Below are 27945 nucleotides of genomic sequence, written 5' to 3' on the forward strand. Positions count from 1 at the left end.
TTTTTTAATTTTTCCGTGATCAGGGAACACAAATGAATACTTTTATATGACGAAAGAATTTTTTGGATTTTTTTGTTGTGCCTGGTGGTATTGCAGGTTAAAAAGCCCCTAGCAGTTAAAGGGTTAATGTATAGAATGTTTTTATTTGCAGTTTATTGAATGAGATCTTATCATTGGGATAAGCGAGTTTAGTGAGCATCTCTCTGGTGCTATGGTGATTGTTTTTATCTTTTCTGATAGACTTTTAATAGTATCATTAAAGTTTCTCTCTCATACGGAGCATACCTGGAGAGGGTTTTGGCAGTTCTTCTACTCCCCAAGCCCGACTTGGGGCGGCCAGGCTTGACTTCTGATAACTTGGTCCAACAGGCTGTTGCTTTAAGCAGCCTGCAGGCCCACATATCCACTATAACCTGGTTGGTCCGGCACTTCTTGCAAGAACCTGTCCATGTGCCTCTTGAATACATCCACCTTCGTTCTGGCAATATTTCTAATGCTTACTGGTACGGTGTTGAACAGCTGTGGAGCCCTAATGTTTAGACAGTGCTCTCTGATTGTGCCTATAGCACATCTATTCCTCACTGGTTTTATTCTGCATTCCCTTCCATACCTTTTGCTCCAGTATGTTGTTATTCTACTGAGCAAATTTGATACCTGGCCTTCAAGTATCTTCCATGTATTTGATACCTCTCTCCTCTCCTTTCCAAAGAGTGCATTTAAAAGCTTTGAGACGGTCCCAGTAATTTAGATGTTTTATCATTTCTATGTATGCCGTATTTGTTCTCTGTATTCCCTCTAATTCAGAGATCTCTCCTGGTCTGTAAGGGAAAGTGAGTACCAAGCAATACTTAAGATGGGACAGCATTAGTGATTTAAATAGAATTAGCATTGCTGATCTCTGGAACGTTCTCATAATCCATCCTACCATTTTCCTGGCTGCCACTATATTTGCTCAGTTATTTTCACTAAATGTCAGGTTGTCAGACATCATAATTCCCAGGTCTTTTACCTGTTGCTTTCCTTCTACAAGTAGGTGTGATTGCATCCTGTACCCTGTGTTTCGTTTAAGTTCCTCGTTTCCACCATACCTAAGTACTGTAGAAACCCACTTATCCGGAATCTGCCAATCCGGAAAATGCCCTAATCCGGCAAAAATCGTGGCCAGATAAAGTTATCTCCCTATCCGGCCAAAATGTCCAAGGAAGCTGAACTAGCGGATATTTGGCTGGATCAGCGGCCTAACACTCGTTATACACCACCCCCAGGAAGGGAGGGAATCCTGAAGAGAGGGAGGGGGTCACTCTCACTGCTGCTCACTTCCTCTGCCCTGCCCACATTCACTGCTTCCCTCCCTCCCTCCCCAAGAGATCCTTCTGTAGGTGGCAGTAAAATGCCAGCCAGAGATAGCCTGGAGAATTTCCATCTAATAAAATAAAGGAGTCATGAAACAAGTATTTTTATAACTTTTTATTGTCCTAATAATATTACTAAACAAAATCTGTAACCAAAAATATATACATGATGATGTACAGTGTGTTTTCACTTGAAAGAACTATATGAGGCGAGGCTGATTATTTCATCGCAGAATTCGTTCTACCTGTCGGCCCCAGGCTGTCCCTCCCCTTAATGTGAAAATAACAGAGGTCCTACATCCACTATCAACTAAACAATATTCACAGAAAATCTATTTATGTATTTATTATTTTGAACATGGCACATGATAGAACAGTCATTGGTAAACAATTCCATATCAAAATCATAACTATGTGATGGTTATTGGTGGCCGCAAATATGATGTATTGGCCAGGATTTCCATAAGCCAAATGTATCAGTCTATATAAATATTCATAAACAATTCATTTACAGTATTATGAATTAATTTTCACTTTGGCATTTGATAGAACAATCATTTACAAACAATTTGGAATAAAAATGCTACGAATTTGAGCATTAATGAATCCAATCAAGCAAAATCACATAATTTTCTCAACAAACTGACAAGAGGAGGGGCGGTTGGCGGGCCGCCGGTGGTAGGGGGAGGGAGGGAGGGGCCGGTCACTGGTAGTCCGGTGTGGGAGGGGGGGGAGGGTTGTAGAATGTTGGCGGTAGAGGAGTTGGGGTGGGGGGTGGTGGCCAGACTGGCAGGCCTTGGGCCAGACCAGGCTTAGGGCCAGCCCAGGCCTTTTCAGGATTGGGCAGCAGAAAATAACATGATGTTTAACAGTGATAAATTCCAGGTACTCTGGTACGGCAAAAATGAGGATCTGAAACATAATACAGGGTACAAAACACAATTGAATCTGCCCATAGTAGGAAAACAGCATGTCAAGGATTTGGGAATAATGATGTCCGACGACCTAACATTTAGGGAGCATAACCAAGTAAATATTGCGGCAGCCAGAAAAATGATACGATGGATATCGTGAACTTTCAAATCCAGGGATCCCATCACGATGGTTGTACTCATCAAGTCACTTGTGTTGTGCCGTCTTGAGTATTGCTCAGTACTCACTTCCCCCTTCAGAGCAGGGGAGATTGCTGAAATAGAGGGAATACAGAGAACATATATGGCACGCATAGACGCAATAAAGCACCTAAATTATTGGGATCGTCTCAAAGCTCTCCAAATGTACTCGCTGGAAACGAGACGAGAGAGATACCAAATGATATACACATGTAAAATACTGGAGTGCCTGTGGGACATTTGGGGCTTGAATCTAATTATTTAAATATTAATATAGTAAATTAAATTACGAAGGACCACCCGCTTTTAAAGTAAAGAGGGAAACTGAGAAATTATGATCATTAGATAATTCCTAGATGAACCAGTAACTATGGATAAAATACTAGAGAATATGATCATAGAAATAATTAATGGGCTGTATAATTAAATGGATCAAACCCTCAAACACCTACATTGGGGGGGTATTACTGGAACTCAGTACGTCCAGGAACTAGTGTGGCTCGTTCACTAATCCAATGTATAATAATCTAATCCTATGAATACTTATCAAATCATTATCGTTATCATTAATGGGAACATAGATTATGAACATAATAATAATAATCATAATAAACACATGTTAATCCAATAAACAGAGTTCTGCATGTAAAAGAGTACAGATAATAATTTAGAGGAATACAAAGGAATCTTAGCTTAATGACGATTCCTTAGAAGTTAGTCACGACGCTTCCTCTGATTCTCTTGGACTCGGCATGGAACACTAGGAGTTGATTAACATGGGAAAGGGCAGCTCGGAGAATTCTTCTCACACGCTGCAAAATAAATGTTTACAGTAGCAACAAATTAAACTACTGGATTTCTATGCTCAATAAATTAATATTAATGGTAATGAAGGATAATGACCTGTGATTTATTGTTGTTATACGTCGTCACGACAAGCTACCCAGCTATAAGTCTACACCCTATCAGATGCATCAAATAAGGATAAGATACTTAGCTAATATGGGCACTGTGTAAGTTTAGGCTTGCCGAAATTCGCGTCCCAGGCTCTGGCTTAGCCTATCCTGGATAATGACGTGCTTCACTGGCCAGTCACGTGGAGTCACAAAGAACCAAAATTTAGCAGGTTCTGTGAATGACACTGACGCCAGGTGAAGGTATTGTCTGCAAGGCTCTTCACGCCTCACAGTGGCGACTTTCTTCTGGAGAATGGATAGCGTTTACCCTGATGACTGGGTAATGGCGTCTCCTCGTGAGCAACACGCGAACAGGTCCGCTCGGGAGTGTTTCAACACGTGGACTGGCGTCCTCTCCCGCACCGCCCGCGTCCCGCGTTTATTAACCAAATTATTATTATGGATATCATCATTTCTCGCGGTTGCGCTTGAAATGCTTGGGTTAGGACGGGTTTATTATTTGGAAGAGTTAAATATTAAATATTATGCCCGAAACGCTTTGCGTAATAGTGGCTTTAGGCATTGTATGTACTAGCTATACCTATAGGTTGAACAATCCTTGTAAATATTTATTGTATGTATGTACCTTACCTAAATAAAATTGTATTGTATTGTTGTATTGTATATTATTATTTGCCAGTGCTTTGATAGTAAACGTATAATGGAGAAGAATTAATGTCTCTCCATGGCATTCACGCGTGACGTTAATTTTTATTACTAGATATCTGCTATAACTATAAACTCTCTATTTGGCTTTAGTTGGAGGTCAGTTTATCTGTAATTAATTATCACACAGAACACCGTTTGTTATAGAGAATCGAATTCAATTCTCAGGCACATTGGATATAAATGTGTTTATTACAATGAAATCTGACGCAATACTGGCGTCGGGTGACGTAAGAATTCTAGCCTATTGTACAGATGTAATTATTAGTACATGTGAATTCTACGTTGTGTTAATTTTACTTACTACAATGATTAGTAGAATTAGTAATAATTAATGAGACTGCAACAGTGTTGTATTCAGTGTTGGAAATTTCCAACATAACTCCGGGGGGAGGATTCTAGGTCGTAGTGTACTGTGGAGTACTGACCTATCCCGAAGTTGAGATTAATATTAGTATATTAGTAGGTTAATATGTTAGTATGTTAGTACACACATAACGAACGTCCCGTATTTATCAAGGACTCACAAGAAACTTAAGTCTTGCAAATTACATGTCAAATGAAACATGTGGTTTACAGCCTACACAATAATTAAAGATTTTAAATCACACAATTTAAACAACAGAATCTACTGGGATGTGAATATCCTGGGTCATAGTGACTTGTAACGGTTTGTTACGTGATATCACACCGCAGTATCATAGATATTTAAATTGGAGGTAAAAGGAATTACTCTTGTTCAGAGTTGTAATAGGCTTGCAAATTCCGCCTACATTGTTGAGCAGCAGCTCTAGTGGGGGGGTTGCTTGGAGGATCAGAATTATCGTCCTCGGGAATTACTGGGGAAACTGGATCTGGCTGATATTCTCGCTCAGTCAATTCAAGGGGAACCAGCTTCTCTAAAGTTTTTAGAGTAGTGTTGCCTCGGCATAAAACTTTAACTACTCTCAGGACACCTTGATGATCTGGATGAATGGCAACAATTTTGCCTATGGGCCACTCTGACCTTGGTCCATCACTGTCGACTAGTACTAGGTCCCCTGGTTTTAATTGCACTTTATTGTAGGGACTCGAAGCTCCGTAGTGGTATTCTCGTAGAGCTGTGAGGTACTCTCAAGTCCACACCTCATTCCACCTGTTAATAACTCTGGAGAGATGCTGGTAGCTTTCCACCAAGTCTCCTCTGGTCACATGTGACGGGTCTACAAGGTCCTCTTCGGCTAAAGGGATGAGAGGGCTCAGTAGACCTCCATGGATCAAGTGTGAGGGGCTCAGAGGTTCTCTCTGGGTGAAATCATCAGACAGGTCGGTTATTGGGCGGTTATTGACTCGCGCCTCGATTTCCACAACAATAGTTTGGAGTTCGGAGTAACTGACCTTTTGTCTGTGTAAAGTTTTCCTTAGATACTTCTTGACTGTGCCTACCATTCGCTCATAGAACCCACCTTGCCAAGGGGCTCTCGGTGCTATGAATTTCCAGTGACATTGTCGTCTCTGTAGGACTGACTGTACTTCTGGGTGGTTCCAGACTTCTCGCAAACAAGTTTCTCCTGCCACAAAATTGGAACCATTGTCCGATATCATTAATTTGGGACAAGATCGGTGAGTAGCAAATCTGTGGAAAGCCTGGATGAAGGCTTCAGCACTCATATCTGAAGTGACTTCTAAATGTACGCCTCTGGTTGTAGCACACGTAAAGAGACAAATGTACGCTTTCACTGGTACATTATCTGGGTTACCAGTGAGAAGTAAGGCTCCTGTGTAATCAACACCAGTGGTTTCGAAAGGACGAAGATGAACCACTCTCTCTTCTGGAAGTGGTGGAGGTCCTGGGTAAGGACATACTCTAGCGTCGTATCTCTTACAGATTACACAAGATTTAATAATTGACTTAACTGTCTGACGACCTTGAGGAAGCCAGTACTTTTGTCTAAGGTCGGTGAGAGTATCTAACACTCCACCATGTAAGGTACCATATTGATGGTGATGTAAAACAAGAAGTTTAGTGATGATGTGGTGACGAGGTAGAAGAATTGGATTCTTTGTGTCCAAGTCAATTTTTGCATGAAGCAAACGTCCTCCACATCTTAGTATATTATGAGTGTTGGCATCATACCAGATACCTAGAGACTTAGTTAATTTATCTGGAAGATTTTCATATTCGCTTCCATATGTCTCTTGTTGTGCACGTTTGATCCAGTAGAGGATAGGATTGGGAAACTTATGTCGAATTCCTATCTTAGCAAGAAAATCAAACACATGTGCAGTCACTCTTAATAATTTGCTTAAGTTAGAATAATGGTGAGGATCAATGGCTAATATTCGTTGAGGTTCTGGTTCTTTCATGGGAGTGGTGATATTGGTCACTATGACTTGTGGCTTTTGTTTGGACCACTGACCACCAACAAGCCATGAAGGTCCATTGAACCACAGCGAAGACTTGATAAGTTGTTTTAGTGTTAATCCTCGAGATAAATAATCTGCAGGATTGTCCTTAGTAGGAACATGTCTGAATTTATATCCAGCAGATAACTCATGAATCTCCCTGACACGATTACTGACGTAGGGAGTTTTGTTGTTGTTGTTTCTTACCCATTGTAAGACTGCCTCGTTGTCTGACCACACTACAATCTCACCAAAGTGGATATTATTGAGTGTCTTTGCCAGGCAATGAGCTAATCTTACTCCCACCAGCAATGCAGTCAACTCCATTTGAGGCAAAGATCTCTTCTTAATGGGAGCAACTCTTGCTTTAGATGTGAGCAAAATTGATTGTGCACTATTAACTAAATAGGCTACTGCGCCGTATGCTTTGCCAGAGGCATCGCAGAAAACGTGCAAATTGGTGGGTAAGTTTGGTCCTGAAGCATTACGAGGAAATTTCAAAACGCCTAACTGATTAAAATCCGTTGAGAGTATTTGCCATTTAGCTTGTAACTCACTTGGTAACGGATCATCCCATCCCATATGTTTCTGCCAGCACTCCTGCATTAGGAGTTTGCCCCTTATTAATATAGGACTAAGTAGGCCTAAAGGGTCAAATGGTTGACTGACAAACGAGAGCAGTGTTCTCATGGTAAGGGTTGAATTATCAGTTTGTACTGACTTGACATTCATCTCGTCAGTACTGGTGTTCCATTCCACGCCTAGAACCTTTAATTGACTGGGTACCTGATAATCTGGAAATTCTTTCTCGATTACCTGGTTGAGCAGTTTGTTGTTTGAGGCCCATGACTGTAGTGGCATATTGGCTCCTAATAGTTCACGGTTAGCCTCTTGGTAGATTTCTACCAGATCAGCTTGATCATTAGTTGTCCCCTGGAAATTGTCGACATACAAGTTGTCGCTAATGTCTGCCTTATAAGGGCTGTTTGATTTCCTCAAATGCGTGTCTAATGTTGCTTGCAAAAGAAACGGTGAGGACGTAGCTCCAAATAATACTGAGGCAAAACGATAGGTGATTACTTCACTGTTAGGATCCAGTGGATCCTTAATCCAGAGGAATTTTGTGTAGTTACGATCTTCCTCCTGCAAACCTACTCGGAGGAAAGCTTTGCTAATATCAGCAGTATAGGCAAAAATGCCTGTGCGAAATCGTAACAGCACATCATGTAGCCTTTGTGTTAGGCTAGGTCCTGTTCGGAGACATTCATTTAAAGACACACTGCTTGGCTTTACTTTAGCACTGCAGTTAAAGACAATACGAAGAGGTGTTGTCAATGAGTCTTTCACCACAGCGTGATGAGGTAAATAATGACCTATTTTTCGGTCATCGTGTTCAACAACTTCAATAAATTTACTGTTAAGTTGTTGTTGGATAAGTTGATGATACATGTTCAGTTTGTCTGGCTGCTTCTGTAGTCGTGTTAATTGAGACTGCAATTGTGAGGCTGCCATAAAATAATTAACTGGAAGTTGTGGATGATCCAACTTCCATGGGAGTCTTACCCAGTATTGTTTATTTGCATAGACAACTGTATCCAGGTATTGCTGGTAAGTCCACGTATCATCAGGACTTGGCTGTTCAGGGATAATGCCTAAAGTGTCTAAATCCCACAAACGATGTATTGGTGGGTCAGACTCAATATCCTCAGATATTTCCCTGAAACGTAGGGGGTGACTGTTCCAAGCCTAGTCACGCCACTATTATATTATTAGATTGTTGGTTTGTGGACGCTGGACCTTGTCTGAAAAGCACCGGTCCTGTAAGCAATTTGCCTCCCGCGGACGACAACAAATTCATTCCGTGTTGTCTAGTGCATCCAGTTATAAACTTGTAATAATGATCCGCGCCTATAAGTATTCCAACATCTGTGAGGCAGTCAGAATTTATTTTATAATCTGCTAGCCTCATGCGGTTTCGTTTAAGATGTCTCGCAGTGCGAGCTAATCCTGTGACCTGCAAGTCTGTAGGAAGTTTATCTACTACTACCGCTTGTATTGGACTAGTAGAAGATCCGAGTCTTACTAATACTTTAACTACCTTGTAGTCACGAGGTCCACTATTTGACAAGAAACCAGAAATATTTAACCTCACACTTTTGGCAGGTTTTAAATTTAACTCATCTACCAACTGTTGTGTAATGAAGGTTTTCTGTGAACCTTGGTCAAAAAGACCTCTAGTGTTAATTCTAGATCTTCGGTTTATTAGTTTAAGTTGAGCTGTAGGCAGAGTAGTATTATTGCCTGACTCAGTAGCAAGTACATTTACTTCTTGATGCACTTTGCAATATTGCACTGCGGTAGAATTCGTGGAACTCTCCCCAGTGGTCATGGTTGGTGTAGAAGATTTTCTACATAAGGCGTAGTGGTGTACACCTTGGTTACATCGGTTGCAGGAACGTAGCTGCACTGCACATTTCTTGGGATCATGAGAGCCCATGCACTTGGTGCACTTGTGCAACTCTTGCAACCTTTTAACCCTAACCTTATAAGTAGGATAAACAGAGCATTGGTAAGTGGTGTGTCCTTGATTGCAGAACAGACACCTTCTCTGGTTGATAGACTTAGTCTCTTTAGTAGACAAGTCATTGGTTATCTCAGAAGGAGACACTGAATATGTACCTACATTTCCACTTCTTTTCCCAGTGGATGTAGTAGCTTTGGGTTTATATTTATTAGACTTACTCAGAGACTGTTTAGGTTGGACTGAAGTATCAGTATTAGTGGGTTTAGACTCAGGCTTAATTTTATCACGAGTCTTCAACCTGTTAACCGTTATCCTCAATCCCTCGAATATTTGGTCAAGAGTGAGAAACTCGGTATTATAATGTGAGCAGAGCTCTGTCAAGACATTTCGAGGTAATTTCCTCTGCAATAGTAACTTGATAGACCGTTCTGAAGCAGGTATATTAACTTTAGTACCTAGGGCCTTTACTAGAGACTCTACTTCTAGTCTGAAGCTTTGAAGTGACTCTGGTCTACTATTTGGTGCATTCAGATCTAGCAATTGATAATAGAGGGTAACTATACTTAACTCTTTGTTGCAATAGTTCAACTTCAAGAGTTTTATAGCTTCCTCATAATTACTCTCATCAAGAGTGAGGTTATGTATGACCTTTTTAGCCTCTCCTTTGAGAAGACTACGTAGGTATGAAAATTTAGAAACCTTGTCTAGAGACGGTTTCTTATGGATGTGAACTTCAAAGGAAGTCCAAAAATTGTCCCAATTTTCTGTATCTAATCCTGAAAATGTTGGTAAGTCTAAAGTAGGTAAACGAACCTCTGGTAGTTGATTATTGAAGTGAGACCCTGTGTTACTGGCATTGGATCCAGATTGTTTGGCTAATTTAGATAGCCTGATAATTATATCTTGGGTCTCATCTTCATACTGGGAGAGGTCGTCTACAATTTGACTTACTTCCTCAGGATCGATTTCTACAGTATTTAGCAGATCAAGATAAGATTTACCTGCAGATTTGACTTGATCAAATTTCAGATCAGCCACTCTAACTGATGTCTCTAAGTGATAAGAGTCAATGGGAGTATCTTTAGTTAAGCCCTCAGCCTTGTTAATTAATCTGGTCTAATGACCTTTAAGGCCAATGTAGGTTCTCCTTAATTGCTCAGGAGTAGCCATGTTGGGCTTAGGTCCAAACTTCATGGGATTAGTATATGTATTACTAATGAAGCTTGGGTACTTGTTCATTAGTGGACAAGTAACATTAAATATAGCCTAATTTAAGGTGGCTATTTATACTTTACCTCACTTGAGGTTGAATGTACCTACCTACCTAACAACAAATAGCTAGATATTTTGTGCACTGTCTGAACTTCACCATTAGTTCTCCTCCGGTTAGCTCTTCTATATCACCATCAGAGTTAATGGAGATTATCCAGCAATACACAAAATAGATACACAAAATAATGCATACAAGATAAATATTATGGAGACACTCCAATCAGAGTTATCTCAAAAATTAATCCCACCCTGTTTAGGGTCAGCACAAATAGTATAATACATATACTACTGACTAGCTCAGGTCTAGTCGTAATAGTTCCTAACTAAGAACTATAAATTTAATTGGTCTAGGCTTGTACCAAATTCAGCACAATCTCAGCCTAAATTCTACCTAATAAGATTGGTAAAGATTATTGTGGTGTAGTAAGGTGAATATAGTTGTGCTGTATTTTTGTTTGTTTTTTTTGTTTTATAAGAGTGCACTTGCACACACAGGTGAAACAATTATGTACAGTTAAGTTGGGCTTGCTAGCCACAGCCGTTTGTGATGGTTGATGGTGTTAATTAACTTGTCAACCACAGGCAACCTAGACTCACCTGACAAGTGTACACCATCTCTGGTCAGGTTCTGTCTATAAGGTCTGGCTGTAAATTGGATATATGTGGCATCCAATCTCACTCGTTTTTTCAGCCTGAAATTTATGTACTTAGCAGCTCTCTGGTAGTATTCTGGGGTTACTCCCCAACGATTATCTTGACTTGGTTGGCGAGGTTCCACTAATGTGAATACTACCAATTTACTGATGAGCTTGAAAGAAGAAATTATGGCTTTGAGGTGTTTGATCACCTCAGCTGGATGACGAGTGGGATGGATGTCATTACCACCTAAGTATATAATGGTTAGATGGTGAGGCCACTCTAACGCAGGTGTTAGTGTGGAATTGTTATAAAAGTTATGAGCTGTTGCTCCTGGTGACCTAAAGATTCTCACCTCTGTGTGAGGTATAGGTCTAAGTGTTGTGGGTAATTGGCTATGACCCACTAAAGCTACCTTATACACGAGGTGAAAGTAGCAATATGTTAGTGTGATTTAGACTAACTGATGTGTTACACTGTTAGTTGACACAATTAATTAAATAGTTAGTCTAGCTTATGTCACACAAGGATTAGTTATTAATGATTAATATTTGTAATTATAAATTTAATGCCTATCCGGTTCGATAAGGACCATAATGTGGGACATTTGGGGCTTGAATCTAATTATTTAAATATTAATATAGTAAATTAAATTACGAAAGACCACACGCTTTTAAAGTAAAGAGGGAAACTGAGAAATTATGATCATTAGATAATTCCTAGATGAACCAGTAACTATGGATAAAATACTAGAGAATATGATCATAGAAATAATTAATGGGCTGTATAATTAAATGGATCAAACCCTCAAACACCTACATTGGGGGGGTATTACTGGAACTCAGTACGTCCAGGAACTAGTGTGGCTCGTTCACTAATCCAATGTATAATAATCTAATCCTATGAATACTTATCAAATCATTATCGTTATCATTAATGGGAACATAGATTATGAACATAATAATAATAATCATAATAAACACATGTTAATCCAATAAACAGAGTTCTGCATGTAAAAGAGTACAGATAATAATTTAGAGGAATACAAAGGAATCTTAGCTTAATGACGATTCCTTAGAAGTTAGTCACGACGCTTCCTCTGATTCTCTTGGACTCGGCATGGAACACTAGGAGTTGATTAACATGGGAAAGGGCAGCTCGGAGAATTCTTCTCACACGCTGCAAAATAAATGTTTACAGTAGCAACAAATTAAACTACTGGATTTCTATGCTCAATAAATTAATATTAATGGTAATGAAGGATAATGACCTGTGATTTATTATTGTTATACGTCGTCACAACAAGCTACCCAGCTATAAGTCTACACCCTATCAGATGCATCAAATAAGGATAAGATACTTAGCTAATATGGGCACTGTGTAAGTTTAGGCTTGCTGAAATTCGCGTCCCAGGCTCTGGCTTAGCCTATCCTGGATAATGACGCGCTTCACTGGCCGGTCACGTGGAGTCACAAAGAACCAAAATTTAGCAGGTTCTGTGAATGACACTGACACCAGGTGAAGGTATTGTCTGCAAGGCTCTTCACGCCTCACAGTGGCGACTTTCTTCTGGAGAATGGATAGAGTTTACCCTGATGACTGGGTAATGGCGTCTCCTCGTGAGCAACACGCGAACAGGTCCGCTCGGGAGCGTTTCAACACGTGGACTGGCGTCCTCTCCCGCACCGCCCGCGTCCCGCGTTTATTAACCAAATTATTGTTATGGATATCATCATTTCTCGCGGTTGCGCTTAAAATGCTCGGGTTAGGACGGGTTTATTATTTGGAAGAGTTAAATATTATTATTTGCCAGTGCTTTGATAGTAAATGTATAATGGAGAAGAATTAATGTCTCTCCATGGCATTCACGCGTGACGTTAATTTTTATTACTAGATATCTGCTATAACTATAAACTCTCTATTTGGCTTTAGTTGGAGGTCAGTTTATCTGTAATTAATTATCACACAGAACACCGTTTGTTATAGAGAATCGAATTCAATTCTCAGGCACATTGGATATAAATGTGTTTATTACAATGAAATCTGACGCAATACTGGCGTCGGGTGACGTAAGAATTCTAGCCTATTGTACAGATGTAATTATTAGTACATGTGAATTCTACGTTGTGTTAATTTTACTTACTACAATGATTAGTAGAATTAGTAATAATTAATGAGACTGCAACAGTGTTGTATTCAGTGTTGGAAATTTCCTAACAGTGCCAGGTCCCAAATTTACACAGTAAAATAACAACATACTGGAGTGAACGATATGGAAGAAAATGCAGAATAGAACCAGTGAAGAGCAGAGGTGCCATAGGCACAATCAGAGAACACTGTATAAACATCAGAGGTCTGCGGTTGTCCGTTTTCCCAGCGGGCATAAGAAATATTGCCGGAACAATTGTGGACATCTTCAAGAGGAAACTAGATTGCTTCCTCCAAGGAGTGCTGGACCAACTCGGCTGTGTTGGGTATGTGGGCCTGCGGGCCGCTCCAAGCAACAGCCTAGTGGACCAAACTCTTAAAAGTCAAGCCTGGCCTCGGGCTGGGCTTGGGGAGTAGAAGAACTCCCAGAACCCCATCAAGCAGGCCAGACCTCAGGCCAAACTTCAGACCAGGCCTCAGGCCAGACCTCAGATCAGACCTCAGACCTCAGGCCATGCCTTAGGCCAGGCCTCAGGCCAGACCTCAGGCCAGGCCTCGGCCAGACCAGACCAGGCCTCGGCCAGACCAGACCAGGCCTCGGGTCAGACCAGCCCAGACCTCAGGCCAGACCTCAGACCAGGCTTCGGGCCAGACCTCAGGCCAGGCCTCAGGCCAGACCTCAGACCAGGCTCTCAGGCCAGACCTCAGGCCAGGCTCTCAGACCAGGCCTCAGGCCAGATCTCAGGCCAGGCCTCAGAGCAGGCCACAGAGCTGGCCTCAGGCCAGACCTCAGCCCAGACCTTAAGCCAGACCTCAGACCAGGTCTCAGATTATTCCTCAGGATAGACCTCAGACAAGGCCTCAGGATAGACCTCAGACCAGGCCTCAGGCCAGACCTCAGACCAGGCCTCAGGCCACACCTCAGACCCAGACCTTGACCCGTCTCAGATAATGTTGACTGTGTAGAGGCTAGCTTCTTTTTTACCCCCCCCCCCCCAATGCATCTCTCTCACCACTGACACCGCCATTTATTATTAATTCTTCATTTTGACTATGGAATATGGTAGAGCTGTGTGTTACAAACAACTGAAATGGTAACATTTTCTCGGCTAATTTGATGAAAAACGGACAGTGAGTGAACTATCAAGGTGGAGCATGGAGGCGCCAGCCACTTGTTGCCATTTAGATGATAACTCTGGCCAGAGCTCTCCACTGACACAACCTGCCTCCCCTGACACCACTGTTACTCCATCTTCCCTGACAACTTCCCCCACTGACACAACCTGCCTTCCCTGACACCACTGTTACTCCATCTTCCCTGACAACTTCCCCCACTGACACAACCTGCCTTCCCTGACACCACTGTTACTCCATCTTCCCTGACAACTTCCCCCACTGACACAACCTGCCTCCCCTGACACCACTGTTACTCCATCTTCCCTGACAACTTCCCCCACTGACACAACCTGCCTCCCCTGACACCACTATTACTCTGTCTTCCCTGACAACTTCCCCCACTGACACAACCTGCCTTCCCTGACACCACAGTTACTCCATCTTCCCTGACAACTTCCCCCACTGACACAACCTGCCTCCCCTGACACCACTATTACTCCATCTTCCCTGACAACTTCCCCCACTGACACAACCTGCCTCCCCTGACACCACTGTTACTCCATCTTCCCTGACAACTTCCCCCACTGACACAACCTGCCTCCCCTGACACCACTGTTACTCCATCTTCCCTGACAACTTCCACCACTGACACAACCTGCCTCCCCTGACACCACTGTTACTCCATCTTCCCTGACAACTTCCCCCACTGACAACCTCCCTTCCATGAGAATAACTTACACCTCCTGCCCCCTAACAATAAGCCCTAACTATTCATACCACTTGCCCCCTGACAACAATTCTCACCAATGACTCCTGACACAATTTTATCATCCTTCAACCATTTCTCCCAGGAAACAATGGGTAAGCATAATAAAACACTGTATAACTGTTTACACTTTGAATCATAGTTGATGAAGACCTCCTCTGACGCTCGGTCTCGGTGACCACTTGGACTAATATTCCTCGCTTAATCGAACATTTTATATGTTCTACTGAACATTTAGTAACGAATTCAATTTGTTTGGATCTTCTGGGAATTTGCTAGAGCGGGGTTTTTTAGAGTGAGGATGCACTGTATGTCACCTACGATTTTATTATTATTTTTGCAGTGATCAGGGAACATAAATGAACACCTTTATAAAACGAAAAACAATTTGGATTTTTTTTTGTGGTGCCTGGTGGTGTTGCAAGCCAATAGCCCTTAGCGGTTTAAGGGTTAATGAAACGTGGTTGACAGAGGATACAACAAACTCTTTAACATAACAAACTACTTGGCAATTCATAACTGTTGGCCAATCCAAAGAGGTGGTACTACAGTACTACCACCAAAAACTGACTTCCTTAAAAGTAATTCAAACTAGAGACACCTGTGGCGAGTATATATTTGCCCGTTTCAGAGTCAAGGGTACCAAGGCTGACTTGACTATGGGAGCAGTTACAGAATGCCTAACACTGATGTTGCTGAATTCAACTCTAATCTTAGAAATGTAATACTAGCCAACAAACTTAAGGGGCCCGGTGACAGTGGAGATTTCTCCATATTTGAAATATAGTGAAAATTTTTAAACAAATCTCCCGTTATTTGGCATCAGCGTCGTGAAAATTTCATCCGAATATGTCAAGAAATAGGTTTTTAACGAATTTTCAAAAAGTAAATGCGTTCTTGATGGGGGGCAACTGATACTGATAATAATGATAACACCTCCTATTTACTGGCAATCAGGAATAAAGATGCAAACACCTGTTCAATGCACAAAGAAGACAAGTACAGTACAACCTCAATTCAATGTACCTGAATTTGCCGTATCTCTGGCTAGGTCGCACACTTCTCAGGCTGGATTTATTCACCCGGTTCGGCGTACTCTGGTTCGCTGAAGCGGCGGGATGTGCGGATTTGCTTAAGATGTTGGGTCAGAGTTCACTGACTGGTGGAAAACTTTCCCATTCTATCTCAGATTACAATTAATAATTCCTTCATATGACAAGTTGGATCACACACGTGGACAAGTGGTCCACAAGCTTACGATGTTGGGACAGAGTTTACAGACTGGTGAAAAACTTTCCCATTTTATCACAGGTTATAATTAATAATTCCTTCATATTACAAGTTGGATCACACAAGTGGACCACACAACAAGGGAACCATATGAACCAAACACCAGCCAGAATGGTCCACACAACAAGTGAAGCATATTAACCAAACACCAGCCAGAGTGGTCCACACAAGTGAACGTCTGTGTTTCCATGATTTTCATTCACTGATTTGTGGCGCACGTATCTTTGTAGATTACAGTACATACTTTAAAGGCTGAAGCATGAATAGCTAGCTAATATGTTGAAATCTTCATATATACATTTTCTGTGATGAAACAATATGAGTGAGGGTGGACAGATAAGGGAATACTGTACTGTAAACCTCACTTTATAGTGAAGTTTCGCTCGCTCTCATCTGTGTCGTCATAGTTCAGTGCCCCATGACTTTGAAAGTTTCAGATTGATAAATCATTTCTAAAACTGGTGCTCTAATAGCTCTTTATTATCCTAATTAAACTAAACTAAATAAAACAAAAAAATGTACTGTATCTGATATCTGCCATTACAGTGATATCTGTACTGTAATAGATATCTGCTATTTGAGAAATTATTAATGTTATTGGCACAACAACTCTAGCACGAGTGGACGGGTCTAATCCGTGTGCACACCACCATGCGTATTTTGTTCGATTTCGTCGCCACATTTCAGTGACTCATGGCTTCGAAATAATAAAATTAAAAAATCAGTTCTGAAATAAGTATTTTTTTTTAGCGCTTATTATTGTAATAATGTCACTAAACTAAATATATAACCCAAAAGCATATAATTTGATGTAAATACAATATTTGAGAGAAATTTATGTTACTGGATCTGGCTTGAACACCAGCCTACTGTAGGGTGTATAGACCAAGTCTGCGTTCATTCAGTAGGCACCCAGTGCCATTAGCTTGGTCTGCGAGTGATGTATTTGTCCCCCGGTGGAAGAATAATTGTGGAATTTACCATTTTTTTTACTACAGCTGTATTGTTATACAACAAGATGTCTCAGTGGCTTGCTAATAGTGCCTTATTAGTGCTGAAAATGAATCAATATTTTGCAAGAACTAGAGGCAGAAAATCAACCAGCACAGCCATACCCAGCATGAGCACAGCCATACCTATTACGAGCACAGCTGTACCCAGCATGAGCACAGCCATACCTAGTACAAGCACAGCTGTACCCATCACGAGCATAGCTGTACCCAGCACGAGCACAGCCATACCTAGTACAAGCACAGCTGTACCCATCACGAGCATAGCTGTACCCAGCACGAGCACAGCCATACCTAGTACAAGCACAGCTGTATCCATCACGAGCATAGCTGTACCCAGCACAAGCACAGCCATACCTAGTACAAGCACAGCTGTACCCAGCACGAGCATAGCGGTACCCAGCACGAGCATAGCAGTACCCAGCACGAGCACAGCTGTACCCGGCACGAGCATAGCTATACCCAGCACGAGCATAGCGGTACCCAGCACGAGCATAGCGGTACCCAGCACGAGCATAGCTGTACCCAGTACAAGCACAGCCGTACCCAGCACAAGCATAGCCGTACCCAGCACGAGCACAGCTGTACCCAGCACGAGCACAGCTGTATCCAGCACGAGCAAAGCCATACCCAGCACGCTCACAACAGTAGCTAGCACCTGTACAACAGCAGCCAGCACCAGCTCAGAAGCAGCTGAAGCAAACACAGCAGCAGCGAGCACCAGCAAACCTGATGCAAACATCTAAGAACATCCTGTGTGGAGTGTACAGTTAGAACAAGGGTTAAATTTAAGTACATAGTGTTAATGTGTTATGATTAAGGTTGCAGTAATTTTAGTGTACAAAAGTTTCATATCCTGTTTTATAGTACTCAACATACAGCACAGTAGATATTTACTGTACAGTATTCACAACATCATGAGAATTCAAGATGGACATAATTCCAACAATAAGGTAAATAAAAACTGTAACACAGTATCTAGGGGGAGCCCCATCAGCTCCCTGGAGCTATCCAGGCTGAATGGATATGTATAACTTTCTGGCATCAGTCAATGTGCATAGAGGTCTTGACTACCGGGAATCATGAGCCAGAACCTGGGCCCCCTCAGAGAGGCACGAGGAGCAATGGCCTATTAAAACCCCCGTGTGGCTGGGAGCATTCTATGTCTGCCATCGACCAGGTCTGACACCCAGGAAGGTAGATGTCTCAAAATGCATGCGCGTTGCTGAGCCACAGCAACCCTCCCCTGTCACCCTGTCCTTCCCACTATTCCCCCCCCCCCCTTTCCCTGTCCCCTCGTCCTCCCAACCATTCCCCACTCCCCCGCCCCCTCATCCTCCCCACCATTCCTCCCTCCCTCCCCCATCCCCTCGTCCTCCCCACCATCCTCCACACACTCTGTCCCCTCATCTTCCCCACTTTCCCTGTCCCCTCGTCCTCCCCACCATACCCAACTCCCCCGTCCCCTTGGCCTCCCCACCATTCTCCATGCCCCCATCCCCTCATTCTCCTCACCATGCCACACAACCCCCGTACCCCTCGACCTCCCCACCATTATCCTCACCCTCGTTCTTCCCCACTCTTGTCCCCTTGTCCTCCCCACATTTCCCACTCCCTCGTCCGATGCGTTCCCAAATGATCTGATGTTCCCATCAGAAAAATTGGAACATCAAATGAACTGATGTTCCCATCACTGAAAAATAAGTATAACAGTTTAAAAAACAAAATGAAAACAATGAAAAAAATAAACAAATAAACTATACCCACAAAATGAACAGTATGGTAAACAACACAGCTCAATTCCAATGCAATGTCACACAAAATAATTAAATGAAAATGAAAATAAATCAAAATCTATGAAAATTAAATTTATCAATGCAATCGGAAACATTGAAATGGAATCGTAACATATTTGGTATAGCGTGTGTTGCTATTACGTGCAACAGATGGCACTGTTTTTTAAAAAATGTATGTTTTTATCTGTCACAGATGAGGCATGTATATAGTAGGTATATAAAAACACGCGCCTATTCAAATGCAACGTCGTGTCAAAATTTAAAAGCAATCGGTAAAGAGGTTTCGAGGATTTCCCCTCGCATAAAAAAACATGGGAAAAACACAGTTTTTCAAGAAAAGCATGTTTTCCTCCCGTTACAAGTGTGACATCTATGTAGTATGAATATAAAAACACGCTCTGTTGTGAATGGAACATTGTCAAAATTTCAAAGCAATCTGTGAAGAACTTCTGGAGATTAGCGATTTTGAACAAATGAACATTTACATTTTTATTTATATAAATGAACATAATAATTGAATAATATAATAATAATAATATTAATAATAGTAATAATAATAATAATAATTTATTTAGGAACAGTACATACATAGTTGCAGCGTTACAGTACAAACATTCTGTTTGATTTAAAGACAGAGGAAGTACATACAATACCTAAAGCCACTAGTACGCATAGCGTTTCGGGCAAGGAGAAGTGGGGGAAAAAAAACACTTAGACTAAAACTTAATAGTAATTGAGCTTAAAGTATAAATTGTGTTGAATGAAAAAAAAATAATAAAAGATAAAAAAAGGGGGGAAACATAGTACAAAATAGCCAATATACAAGCTGGTTAATAAACAGCATTTTTTTTTTTTTTTAAATAGTATGACATGGGTTGACATTTAGAAGTAAGGTAGGTTACATGGAGTTAATTAAGTAGTACTTAGTTTTCATCTTAAACTGCTTGAGAGAGGTACAATCTTTGACATAACTGGGAAGGTCATTCCACATTCTGGGTCCCTTTATTTGTAGAGCATTCCTAGTTTGATTAAGTCTAACTCTTGGAATATAAAATAGGTATTTTTTCTGGTGTGGTGCCCATGAGTTCTGCTACAACTTTCTAGGAATCGTTGAAGGTCAGGATTGACATTACAATTCAGAGTTTTAAATATATAGAGTACACAAGAGACGATGTGCAGTGACTTAATATCTAACATATTCAGAGATTTGAGTAAGGGTACCGAGTGCTGTCTGGGGCCAGAGTTAGATATTGTTCTGATAGCAGCTTTGTGTTGGGTAATTAGAGGACGTAAATGATTTTGGGTAGTAGAACCCCAAGCACAAATACAGTACCATAGTTGAGATAAGGATAAATGAAGAGAGTAATAGAGCGTCACTAGGGCAGGACTAATATGCTCATAATACTTTTGAGTATAGCGATGAGTCACACATTTTATTATATAAATATATCACACTACATACTATTGAATAATAGTACTCGAAAAAAAAAAACAGAAAAAATCAGAGACATTGAAATAATTCAGTAATAATGCCTTTGTGGCAACTCCCACCTGACAGCTCGGGTGGAGGTGACCGCCTCCGACGATTACTCTGTCAACGCCTCACTTTTGCCAGACTTCCTCGCCCTATTGCGGCCAAAATATGTCACAATTTATTTTCTATTTTTCCCATGATCAGGGAACACAAATGAACACTTTTATAAGACGTGTTGCAGGCTAAAATCACAAGAGCAGCCCAGGGGTTAACAAAAACCAACTAATAATATCAGGGGTTTTGCAGCGTGATGAGGGTATGGACATCATAAAACCGAAACATGCACAGTCCCTGATGAAGGTAATGCCGTCATCAATTAATGCATTTTTAAAAATTCCATTTATTGTCCAAATATTATGGGACTGGTTTTAAATGTTCCCCTTTATATTGTGAACAATTTGATAGCAAAATGAATGACGTAGCATGAAAATTGAGGTTAGAAAGCTGAAAAGAGTACAGTATAAACATTTGAGTGTAGTTTGCACACTCACGGCCAATGCTCAGCCTTCCTTGTGGTGTGTGCGCTAGATCGCCTGCCGGGCCAGCAAAAGCGTTAATATTGACCTCTGTGAGCCTGATAACCTTCAAGTTGCTAGTTTCCTCAACTGTATGAATTCCTGCTTGTTCATACCCTTAATTACTAAACCTTTTAGAATTACTGAAACGACTGCCTTTACTCTTGACCACATCTGGACTAACATAACTTCTCCACTTACCTCAGGCATAATCACTGATAGGACCACAGACAATTACCCTATATTTCTTCTAACCAACATTAATAAACCACCTCTAGATACAATGAAGATAAGCTTTAAGCTGCACAATGAAACTTCTAAAAGCAGCTGTATTGCTGCTGCCTCTAATATCAACTGGGAGTCTGAAATAGGTGACATAGTGAATATCAACCTTGCAGTGCAAACATGTCTTCACAAAACTTTGAGCCTTGCTTTGAGGTTACCTTGAGGTGTTTTCAGGGCTTAGCGTCCCCGCGGTCCGGTTGTCGACCAGGCCTCCTCATTGCTGGACTGGTCAACCAGGCTGTTGGACGCAGCTGCTCACAGCCTGACTTATGAGTCACAGCCTGGATGATCAGGTATCCTTTGGCGGTACTTATCGAGTTCTCCTGAACATTGTGAGGGGTAGGCCAGTTATGCCTCTTATGTGTAGTGGAAGTCTGTTGAACAGTCTCGGGCCTCTGATATTAATAGATTTCTCTCTTAGAGTACCTATTGCACCTCTGCTCTTCAACAGGGGTATTCTGGACATCCTGCCATACCTTCCAGTCTCATATGATATTATTTCTGTATGCAGGTTTGGGACCAGCCCCTTTACTATTTTCCAGGTGTAAATTATTATGTATCTTTCCCGCCTATGCTCAAGAGAATACAGATTTAGGCTCTTTAGTCGATCCCAATAGTTTAGATGTTTTACTGAGTGGATTGTAGCAGTAAAGAATCTCTGCATGCTCTCCAGGTCAGCAATTTCACAAGCTTTGAAAGGGGCTGTCATTGTGCAGAAGTATTCCTCTCTAGAGAGCACCAGCGTCTTGAAGAGTATCATCATTGGTATAGCATCTCTAGTGTGAACGGTTCTTTTTATCCAACTTATCATATTTATTGCAGTTGTGATGGCTTCTTTATTGTGTTCTTTAAAGGTAAGGTCTTCCGACATAAGTAAATCCAAATCCTTTACATTGCTTTTTTATTCTATGTTATGATTTGACTGTGTTTTGTACATTGTTTCCGTTTTTAGATTTTAATATTTTCCGTGGCGCATAAGCTGGAACTTACTTTCGTTAAACACCATATTATTTTCTGTAGCCCCTAGAAAGACCTGATTTACATCTGCAGGTTTGCTGTGTCCTCTATGTTGTCTACTCTCATAAAAATCCTAGTGTCATCTGCAAAGGATGATATGGTACTATAGATTGTGTCCTTCTCAATGTCCGATATGAAGATGAGAAAAGAGTACTAGAGCAAGCACAGTACCCTGGGGGACTGAGCTCTTCACGGTCAATGGACAGGATTTTATTTTGTTGACTATTACACATTGGGTTGTTAGTCACGAAATTGTAGATCCATCTGCCTATTTTTCCAGAAATTCCTTATAAACGCATTTTATGTGCAATAACACCATGGTCACATTTGTTGAAGGCGTTTGCGAAATCTGTATAAATTACATCAGCGATTAGTCTGTCTTCATGGCATCTAATGCCATGTCATAGTGGTCCAGCAACTGTGATAGGCAAGAGCGCCCTGTTGTGAAACCATGTTGTCCGAGGTTATGGAGATGCTGGGATTCCATGTGTTTTGTGATCATACATCTTAGCACTCTCTCAAAGATTTTTATGTGTGATGTTAGTGCTATCGGTCTGTAATTTTTTACCTGTGCCTTATTTCCTTTTTTATGGAGTGGTGCTATTTCTCCTGTTTTTAGTATGTCATTATTAACGCCAGTATCTAGGCTTTGTCTCCAAAGAATGTGAAGCACCTGCGATAGTGTTTTTTTACATTTGTTGATGAATATAGGGTTCCAAGAATCTGGTCCTGGTACAGAGTACATAGGCATACTGTCTATGGCTTCTTCAAAATCCAGTGGGGATAAGGTGACATCTGATATATGATTTGATGTTGGTATCATATCCATGAAAAATTCATTTGGGTTATTTTACATTGTGGTAGTTGTAATAATAATATTATGTTGTGAGTCGATAGATTCTCTCTCCCGGACAACCCACCAAACCCAAAACCTCTGTAGTGTGCTTATACTTAAATCAGGAGATCACCCTGCACGCTTCTTACTTTTGGAGAGGGCTCAGCGTCACATCTCTAGGGGATGTGGCTCCAACACCAGCCTAGTTGTCATGTGTGCACACCCACTTGAGCCGCCATGACTCCCCACTATCCCGTCAGATGGTATGATCTCCCCAATCCCCTTTCCTGAATTATTATTCTGTACTACCTTGTCCAAAGCTGTGGTGCTCTCTCTCTCTCTCTCTCTCCTCTCTGTCTCTCTCTGTCTCTCTCTGTCTCTCTCTGTCTCTCTCTGTCTCTCTCTGTCTCTCTCTGTCTCTCTCTCTCTCTCTCTCTCTCTCTCTCTCTCTCTCTCTCTCTCTCGCTCGCTTGCTCGTTTCCTGGGAAGCCTCACTAGGACAAGGGCAAACACCTGATGATTATGAACATTTAATAACAACACAGAACATATATAAAACACTCACATACAGTATATAAGTATATAAACTTCAACACCTTATGATGTTATAACCTGGTTACAAACCACTACCATTAGGACTCTTATTAGTTGCTTATACCAAGTGGTAGCCCAACTCCTGGCTTGCCACTTATGCTACCAACCTCACTTCATGAGTTGAACCTTGTAAAATAAATATGGCACTATCAGCCCTAGAACATATATATACGTATGGCACTATCAGCCCTAGAAAATATTTATCTTTGCAGGTACTCCTGCCTACAGTTGTAACTCTTTAAACTTCAGTATAAGTATTCCTTGGCATAAAAATGATAATCAATCACCCACCTTTCACTGCGTCTTGCATGCTAATGGCACTCAAGCACTCTTCCAACTCCCTACAAGTAGTCAATAAGAACTTCCTTCCCACATCTGAAGTTCACTACCCTGACATCATCAGGTTCTTCCAGGTTCATCTACTAGGATCCTCTACAGCTCTTCCAGGCTGCTGCACCATGAAGTTTTCCTTGGACTCCAGTGGTACTCCACCACTGATTCTACAGAAGCATGTGAGACTTCACTTCACTGCTCCTCTTCACACAATTTGAGGTCCAATTCCTCATTATGGGGCTTGCTCTTCCACAGAGTACTACATCTACTCCTAGTCTTGGAGTTCCACCCATTAACTTCTTCTCTGGCCTTAGAGTACTCCTATCAACTCCTTCCTCAGAACAAACCTGTAACCCATTGATACGCCAATAAAAATGTTCCTCTACAAACATATAACTTTAATGAACTACACACAATAAATGTTTCACCCCACATCTCCCTGCTTCTCGAACACCGTAAGTATGGACTCCCTCGTTCGGGCGAATCCATCCTCCGCCTCGCCTGCTGAGCGGTTCCTCCGCCTGCCGCCACGAGGCAGCTACTCCGCCAGGAGCTAAGCTCTCTGTCACCCATGAGTGCTTGGAGGGGACGAACATCGCTCCGCCCTCAAGGGCGTTCCTCCGTCTTTACTCTCCGTTTTGAACTTTCTGCTTCAATAAAATTTGCCTAACATATCAATAAATACTGGCTACGGCCGCTGGGCACACGACCAACTACAGGCAATCACTGTTAACTGATTAAAACTGTGCCTACCACAAAAATGTCTCTTGGAGGGTGCTCACTTGATGATGCCTGACCAGGGCGCGCACACAGCTGCCCATGAAAATGTTTCTGGACGGCTTCACAACTCTTCCTGCCATCCAGGACACGTGACCACACATTTCCAGATTAATTCCACAGCTGAAACGTCTGCACACTTCCTCTTGAAGGTATATCAACTAGGGGGTTCTTCTCTAATCGGAACCCAATGGAGCTCAACTTCCCCCTCACAATTTCTGGTGCTGAAGTGAGGTCAACGTCCTTATAAGCGAGCCTCACACCCCCAGCAAATTTCCACATCTCATGACCAGTCATTTATTTATATCCTTATTTACTGCCATACATGCAAACCGTTTGTCAAATTCAATCGAATGTCTACTATATAAATATCCAGGTCTACATCTCTTTAACCTCTTAGGTCAAATCTGATAGAACGACTCTCAAGGGGAGACTCGTTTCTCCTGCAGGCTGAGATCATAACCGTTATCTATCTTTAGTGTGTTTAGTGGCTCGCATACTGCTTCCTCAGTATTTCGCTTATTTCTTTGTTGTCATCTGTGAAAGTTCCATATCTCTTTTGCAGGGGCCCGATGCTAGATGTGGTTTTTTATCTTGATTTTGCATAGGAGAAAAAATATTTTGTATTTCCCTCTATTTCACTGATGGCCTTTTGCCCTCTTTGCCTCTCCTGGGTTTTGTATAATTCTTGTAGCTTTAGTTCAATTGTTTCTATTTCTCTACCTAACCTTCTTCGCCGTTCATGAGAGAGGGTGCAACTCTCAAGTTGTTCCGTGATTTGTTTTCTTCGCCTATAGAGGGAACGACGTTCCCTTTCCAATCTGCATTTCTTCCTGTTTTTTTCTTAGGGATATGCGGTTTGAGCATATTTCTAGTGCTACTGAGCTTGTTTTTTTCAGGCACTGGTTCAGGTTTGCATTTTCTAGCTGTTATTCCCAGCTTATTTCTGTGAAGTCTTGGTTCATTTGCTCCCAGTTTATCTGTTTATTATTGAAGTTGAATTTGCTGAAATCTCCTCCACTGGGAATCGAGACTGGTTTTGATGGTCTATTCCCCATGCTTGTCAAAACTTCAATTAAGTTGTGATCTGAATCACAGGTATTTGTAATCATTATGTTCCTGATCAATTCATCATTATTAGTGAAAATGATGTCCAGCGTGTTCTCCTTCCTAGTTGGTTCAACTATTTGCTGATTTAAGGCAAACCTGTCGCACATTCGTAGCAGGTCATTTGCATGTGACTGTTCATTTAGGCTACTTCCAGGAATTCTCTCTGATAAAACTGTATTAGCTAGGGTCTTCCATTTCAGATGCTGTAGGTTGAAGTCCTCAAGCAGGACGATGTTTGGGGCTGGATTTGTGAGATTTTCTAAACAGTGTTCTATTTTCATTAGTTTGTCTTTAAACTGCTGATGATTTGCCTCTGGTGACTTATATACAAGGACAATAACTACATTTAGAATCCCTATTTTGATTATCAACACTTCCACCATATTGTTTGTGGTAGCATCTATAATACCCACTGTCCAATGCTAACTAAACAAGTCACAATTAAAAGGTTAAACAATCCATGGCTTACTAAGGGTATACCTAAATCTGTTAATAAAAAACATGACCATGAGAAGTACCAGTATAGGTTAGGGGTCATCTCCAAAGCAGTTTCAAGGAGATACTAATCAATGTTGTCCAAAATAATTAGGAGAGCCAAAATAAAAATACCCAACCATATCTTTTTTATAAAATCTCTGTGGCTAGATCCTAGAAACTGAGTAAATTTGTTACACAGGATTTTCCAGATCCAAAACTGTACTGTCTGTCTGTTATTATATAGTTTTTCTCCAAGGGTTCTACCCATTTAGTTTCAATTATTTTTTCTAATATTTTGACTATTACACTTGTCAATGATACAGGTCTATATATGATGGGAACCTCCCTGCTGCCTCTAATATCAACTGGGAGTCTGAAATAGGTAGCATAGGGATACAGGTCTATATATGATGGGATCCTCCCTGCTGCCACTGTTGTAGAGTGCTGCTGCTGCCTCTAATATCAACTGGGAGCCTGAAATAGGTAGCATAGTGAATATCAACCTTGTAGTGCAAACGTTTCTTCTGTGTTAGTCTTTTTCCACACATCTGCTAGGACTCCTGTTCATGGGGATGCCTGAAAAATCTGTTGAAGTGCAATGCTGAACTCAGGTGCACATTCTCTCAGGACCCATGGTGAAACTCCATCTGGGCCAAATGCTTTGTTCTTACTTAGCTCCTTTAGCATTTTTTCCACTTCATATCTAGACACTTCTATGAAATGTGAGAAATCGATAAAGAAAGAGAGCTAGGAGGGGTTCTAGATAGAAAACTGTCACCTGAGGACCACATAAAGAACATTGTGTGAGGAGCCTATGCTCTACTTTCTAACTTAAAAATTGCTTTTAAATACATGGATGGCAAGATACTCAAGAAATTGTTCACAACTTTTGTTAAACCAAAGCTGGAATGGAATATGCAGTGGTTGTATGGTGCCCATATCTTAAGAAGCACATCAACAAACTGGAAAAGGTGCAAAGACATGCAACTAAATGGCTCCCAGAACAGAAGGACAAGAGCTATGAGGAGTGGTAAGAGGCATTAACCCCTTAACTGTGTGGCCTCCAAATATGACCCCCCTACCTTGCCTTGAGGTTACCTTGAGGTGCTTCCGGGGCTTAGTGTCCCCGCGGCCCGGTCGTCGACCAGGCCTCCTGGTTGCTGCACTGATCAACCAGGCTGTTAGACGCGGCTGCTCGCAGCCTGACGTATGAGTCACAGCCTGGTTGATCAGGTATCCTTTGGAGGTGCTTATCCAGTTCTCTCTTGAACACTGTGAGGGGTTGGCCAGTTATGCCCCTTATGTGTAGTGGAAGCGTGTTGAACAGTCTCGGGCCTCTGATGTTGATAGAGTTCTCCCTCAGAGTACCTGTTGCACCTCTGCTTTTCAATGGGGGTATTCTGCACATCCTGCCATGCCTCCTGGCATGGCAGGATGTC

At 41.5% G+C, this 27945-nt stretch overlaps 1 protein-coding gene and 1 long non-coding RNA gene across 3 annotated transcripts in view; one reads left to right on the plus strand and one right to left on the minus strand.

The window, feature by feature from the left end:
- LOC138361226 (uncharacterized) overlaps window positions 1–27945 on the minus strand; it is a 230992-nt gene that overhangs the window by 75604 nt on the left and 127443 nt on the right. The window lies entirely within an intron of this gene.
- LOC138361225 (tripartite motif containing 13-like) overlaps window positions 1–27945 on the plus strand; it is a 100325-nt gene that overhangs the window by 48974 nt on the left and 23406 nt on the right. Inside the window, exon 3 of one of the 2 annotated variants that reach the window (XR_011226851.1) lies at window positions 24223–24700. The exons of the other annotated variant lie outside the window; for it this stretch is intronic. The gene's annotated coding sequence lies outside the window, so the exon portion shown is untranslated. Of the gene's footprint in view, window positions 1–24222; window positions 24701–27945 lie in introns of those variants that run through there. 2 annotated transcript variants of the gene reach the window in all.

The sequence above is a fragment of the Procambarus clarkii genome, unplaced genomic scaffold (assembly GCF_040958095.1).
Source record: "Procambarus clarkii isolate CNS0578487 unplaced genomic scaffold, FALCON_Pclarkii_2.0 HiC_scaffold_266, whole genome shotgun sequence".
Taxonomy (NCBI): Eukaryota; Metazoa; Arthropoda; class Malacostraca; order Decapoda; family Cambaridae; genus Procambarus; species Procambarus clarkii.